This window comes from Cupressus sempervirens, chromosome 1 (assembly GCF_028749045.1).
Source record: "Cupressus sempervirens isolate cs-2001-9-10 chromosome 1, ASM2874904v1, whole genome shotgun sequence".
Lineage (NCBI taxonomy): Eukaryota > Viridiplantae > Streptophyta > Pinopsida > Cupressales > Cupressaceae > Cupressus > Cupressus sempervirens.
In genome coordinates, this window is record NC_143118.1 from 74,993,696 (window position 1) to 74,999,871 (window position 6,176).

The 6,176-nt window shown below is 33.3% G+C and overlaps 1 pseudogene; it reads right to left on the reverse strand.

The window, feature by feature from the left end:
• Window positions 1-4,799: 4,799 nt before the first annotated feature.
• Window positions 4,800-5,859, reverse strand: LOC149576251 (tryptophan aminotransferase-related protein 3-like; annotated as a pseudogene).
• Window positions 5,860-6,176: the final 317 nt, after the last annotated feature.

A 6,176-nucleotide genomic window follows, 5' to 3' on the forward strand; every position in this document is an offset into this window, starting at 1 on the left:
AAAAATAAAGTAATTTAAAAATAATTTAAAAACTAAAATCTAAATTAATTCTAAAAATCAAAATTTAAATAAATAGTTCACATGAGGTAATGTAGAGATCACAATAATTATTTTTTAAATAACTATAATCTTATGTGAATAAATTAGATTTATTAATAATTTTCAATTCAAATAGCATAATATTGACTAAAATCATTTAAATTGATAAATAAATATTATTTATTTAAATTTAATTTATCAAATATAAAAAAATCATTTTAAAAAACACCATCAAAAAATCTATTATGAAAAACTAATAAGAAAAATACGAAAAAAATAATATGCAAAAATAACAATGTTTCTAACAAAAGAAAAACTCCACGAGCTATTGAACCAATTTATGATTATAATTTCAATGACATGCGACTTTTCGCATATATATATATATATATATAAACAAAAATTAAAAATTAAAATCTAAATAAATTTTTAAAATAAAAAGTTAAATAAATATACATCACAATACAATATGAGCTAATTTGTACATAACAAGTAATTATCATTTTTTAAAAAATAGAAAAAGAAAAACAATAGTTAAAAGTGGAGATAACAACTAATAAATATCAAAACAAGAGTTAAAAGTGATGTGAGGGAAAAATTTGCAAAGATTTACAATTGTCTTTTGAAACTATCAACTTTTTCGAGAACTTTGTCATAAAATCACAAAGCTATCTAGTTTCGTCAATATACCTTTATACCTTCAACATCACCTCCAACATTATACATATCAATTAGTCCTAAAGGTACAAAAAAAACATTACAATTACAGATTTTCACAGTTAATTGAAGTGGAATTTTGGAGTCTATGAAAAAATTTTGGAACAATAGTTTACATTCACCTTTTGGATCCTAGAGTATAATCGATCTTGAATGTGATTAAAAATATCAGTGTAAAAATGCATTATTTCTAATTTGGAAAATTCAAGCAAACCACAACATTTTTTCCATTCATATAGCTCCATATCCTATTGAATTAAGGGCACTGCAGAGATGAAGAAAGAGCAAAAGATGAAGAAAGAGCTAAAAAGTAAGTCAAACTAACTATTATGAGATCAATTGTATAAAAATCATATTCCATAATCTAAGAGACATTGTTAAAGATTCTATTTTTGAGAGTTTTGTGAGGCTTCATGTAAAAAGAGAAAAAAACAAAATATGCCTCCCTTTTTTGTGCCCGACGACTCTAATTTGAGATAAGTGTACAAATTGTTAATTCTTTGGTATTTGATTAAGAAATTTCCTTGCCAAAATTATGATTGGATATTGCAGAGTGATTTCTTTTGTCATGGAGTTTAGATGCACTCAAATTCTGTTGAGATATGAAGTCCAATGGTCATATGATTGTTCATTCTCCTTCAACTCTTCGTATTCATAGAGTTCTATATAATCGTTATGTGTAGCTTATATAATGTATTCAGTTATTTCCATAATAAAGCGTTTCCTGCTTGAGTGTGGATGTTGCCAAGTTTTGCTGAACCATGATAAATCTGTGTTCTTTTGTGTTTGTCTTCTTTGTTTTCTATTTTGTTTCAGTTCTCTGCTTGTTTAATATCTACAATTGGAATCAAAGCCAAGGTGAGACTAGATCAGAGATGGAAGATGGTGAAATCGATTCTATTATTAACGAATTTATTGGGAATTTAAACCTAGTAGAGCATAAGGTTGTGCATGGAAAGAGAAAAGGAATCCACCATGTGCATTGGCAGGATGGCTGCAAAGATAAGCCAAAAGATGAAGTTGAAGAAGATTTTAAAGCTCTTAAATATGAGCTTAATGCAATTCTTGAGTGCACAGGTGATGGTGATACCCAATATAAGAAAGATGTCATGAAAGAATTGTGGAAGAGAGAAAAGGAAGACAAGACTAGTAGAATACTTAGTGTTGACCTTTTATAGAATGGCTTCTCTTATTTCTACTTTCAGACTACATAATCCAATGCATTCAAAGTGCACAAAATGTTGCAGTTGGAAAACTGTAAATATGTCCCAAGAGGACAAAAAGTCTAGATTAGACAAGAAGTTCATTGTAGAAGAAAATAAAGGAGAAAACAATAAGCTCACCATGGATAATGGTGAAAGGATAGGTGAGAAGTCACCTATGCAAGAAGTTAAAGGAACAACTAATGTAGGAGAATACATGACTGGCCTCATAGAAGACACGGTTGAGAGAAAAGAGATGTATGTCGACCAAGAAAAAGGTTAGGAGGCCAAAGTTGTCCCTCATTGTACAGATAAGGTGGCCCATAGTAAGTCAATTTCCTCTTTTGAAGATGAAAGAGGTCCAAGATATCAAAGCGTGGGATCTCATAAGCAATTGAGCGGTGTTGGTGAGAAATATTGCAGTTCCCATGTGGCAAACAGGACAGGGAAGATGGTGATGGACACAATATTGTTCCCCATTCCTGTCATGCACCAACTATAATCGACTTGCCATAATTTTCTAACAATTCCCCGATTTGTGCCGCTCAAACTGTTGTCTCTGGTGTCTGTTCACATAGACTATTGTTTGAGGAAGGAAGGTTTGAAGCTATAATCGATTTGCCAGATCAGCACAACTTTACAATGGAGAAAATTGGTGTTAAGCCTCCTCCCTCCAAGTTTGGAACACCTTTGGAGGAGTGCCCCAAGATATTCCCACTTGATGTTAATCATGGTCGATTTAAGAGACGTCAAAGTTTAGGAACAAAGTTACATTTGGAAAGGAGAGTTTCTATCACAAGAGCATAGACAAGTTATTTATATCATGTCGGCTGGAAATTATATAATGTCATACACACGTCACAGTGATAAGAAGAAAATTTCAACTGCTGCTAGTCATGACAGATTTTGACGTGAAGCAGCACATATGTAATGTTAGCCCCTCAACACAAAACAATGAAAATGCATTGGCAAGGGATAATGGCAAAGCTGCAAATATAAGCAATTTTTACATATATAGGTAAAATGTTAAGACTACAAGGGTAATTTAGAATCTGCAGAGAACGGTAATTTTTAAAGTCTTGCAACCATGAAGTCTTCTCAAGGTCTTGTTGTTCTTTGAGGTTTAAAATTGGAGGCAAGGAATGCTTTCAAACATGGTTGTACCGGTTGGACTTCATAGAGGAAACTGTTGGGATATGAAGCCCAACAGTCATATGATTGTTCATTCTCCCTCAACTCTTCATATTCGTAGAGTTTTATATAATGGATGTATGCAGCACATGTAATGTATTCAGTTATTTTCATAATAAAATATTCCCTGCTTGAGTGTAGATGTAGGAAAGTTTTTCCAAACCACAATAAATCTATGCTCCTTTGTGTTTGTCTTCTTTGTTTGCTCTTTTGTTTTAGTTCTTTTCTTGTTTAATATTTACAAATTTAACCTTGTCCCCGAACTCTAAATGATATGCATTTTGGAATTATTTTTATTTTTAGAGTTGATGCTCAACAATAATTATGTCAAGAATTGGGAAATAACTTTATTCCTTCTCCCAAGATTAACAATATTGTGCAAGGGAGATAAGATACTTCACATCTTTCGTATGTAAGGTCCACAATGTGCCATTTCCTATTAACAGTCTTCACAATCTTCCCCAACCAATTTGGGAGTTTATACATTGAAGGTGACCTTATGAAAGATTTAAGATTTTTAGTTTTTTATTTGCAAGTGATTTCTATAGATTATTTATCGGATTTCGTGTAAACTGGGTGAGTCCAATTTTGTGCCTAATCATACCCATTGCACATTTTGAGCCAATCTATGAAATTAAATCAGTAATGATGTTTCAGGATTGTTAAAAATAATTTGTCACACCCATCGCACATTCTTAGCCAATATGTTAAATTGAATTAGTGACGATGTTTCAAGATTGTTAAAACGAATATATAAAAATTTTATTGACTTGTTGTTGGTAAACAGATTTGTCACAGTAGAATTTGCCCAATGGAGTGTGTGAAAAATCGTTTACAATAGTTGGATAGGCCCTTGGTATGCGGCCTTCCTCTGTGTTTAGAGGAGCAACTCCCTCGTATGATATGATTTTGAAGTTTTTCGAATAATGAATCTAAAACTAAAAGGTGAGAAAGCTCATGATGATGAATGCACCACACGACTCTAAGGCTTTTCTTAATTACTAAATTAAAACTGCTAATAACAACAATCAAGATCTATGCTTGAAAACTATTACTAGCTCAATGTTGATCCATAAATTCATAAACATCTACACCATACCATGAGAATGCTCACTACAAAGAGAATCAACATTTCTAACAATTTAGAGTTAGAAGAAGAGAACTCAAACTGCAGGTTCCTTTATTTTCTTGCACCAAGGACTCAAGAGGAATTTTTGATTACAAAGACAAAATTTGTACATACTTTCCAAATATCATCTCCTAATCAAAGTTTAAACATAGTGCTCCCTTTTTCCAAAGCCCAAAATGTCCTTTTACAAAGCCAACAGGAGCCCTTATATAGACATAGAGGTTAATAACTACCTCTTCGTGGTTAATAACCACCTCCAAAATATGTGATTTTGGGGAGGTTAATTAACCTTTATAAAATTAAACTAGTTCGACCTGAAACTTAGATTTTACATCTTTCCGCGAAGGAATATTGCATAATAAATATTTGCTGATCTCATTTTGATATTTGAACGAGTCATTCAAATAACATCACTTTATTAATGAATGCATATCCTCCTTTTTTATGAAGAGACCAAGAGCATGTGGCGCGTGTGCTGAATACTAACTTTATGTTCACGATCTCTCCAATTATGTTTATATCTACCAATTGTGCTTTTCTTCAATGTAATCATACATCTTCTCATACACATCGTAGTCTTTAACAATCGTCCACCATGCTGGCAACCTACATGACCGATGAGCTTGAGCAGGGTGAAAAGCACAACATCATCATCGGCTAGGCTTGGGATTCTTGTAAAGTGAGGCCAATAATATGCACGATCATTTATATCTCTCACATTCTTACTCGTCAAAACATCTTTCTTCAACCAACCATCTGGATTGTTCAGAGATGTTACAAATTCAATGAACATAGAGGTATCAAATTTCTCAACTTTTGTAACCCAAGTTCTAGCTTTTAACTTCCACACATAGTCCATTGAGTCGAACATCTCTTTCTGTTCTCTATACAAGCCATAGTATGGAGTAGCATCAACCACTTTGATGGGTTTGGCAGATTGTGGGCTTGGGAAAGGTTGTAAATAGCGGCATTGATCAGCTGGGTAGAACCTGTTCCAAGAACAATATATCTTCCTTTTATGACCGCATTTTCCACAAGTTCATCAATGGCGCAAATCTGTTTCTCTAACTCTAGTGATGTGGCAACATATTCCAAATGGTTGTTTATGTCGTATCTCATTTTGTACCATGGTGGCACTACTGTTGCTACCGTTTCTACATTTGCAATCCAAAATGGTTTCAAGAATGTGGGATCTCCTTGGCTGGCATCCACCACACAATTTGGAACAAGTTGTGAATAGTCAAGTCCAGTGCAGTAGGGATTGCATTCACAAACTGAAAATCCATTCTCATCTCTTAGAAATGTATCAACAAACACATAATCATATCCTGAACACTAATACTCTGCTACTACTTCTGCTTCATCTACAACTCTTCTACTCCATTCTCCTCTCTTTTCACTTATCAACATCCTTCCTTTCCTATTATTATTATGAGTACTGCCCAACAAGTGCCCAGTTTCATTATCTGAGGGACCATGAAGAAGTAAAAATCCGTTCAGAAGCAGAGAAAGTAGCAGCACCACACTGTGCGATCACTTGGGCTTTTGGGAGCCAATTGGAGGGTTGTGTTGAGGCTCCATATTGTTTGTCTAAGTTTATCTTGTTGCCCTATGTTTATAGCATTCCACGTGACTGCATGTTGTTTAGACGTTCTACCAAATAATTTGCGTTCTTTCTTTATGCTTCCACACTTTGCATACATGTCCACCAAAGCATTCGCAACTTATGACATCTGACGAAAATCCATTTGCAATTACGCTTTTATGAATAGCCATAACTTGTTTTGAAGCTTCCTATTCCTATTACACATATATCATAGCAAAGTTGATATATATATATATATATATGCTGCTGTTTGTAATTTTTACTTTAATTGGTGAAGAGAATTCAATTAGAG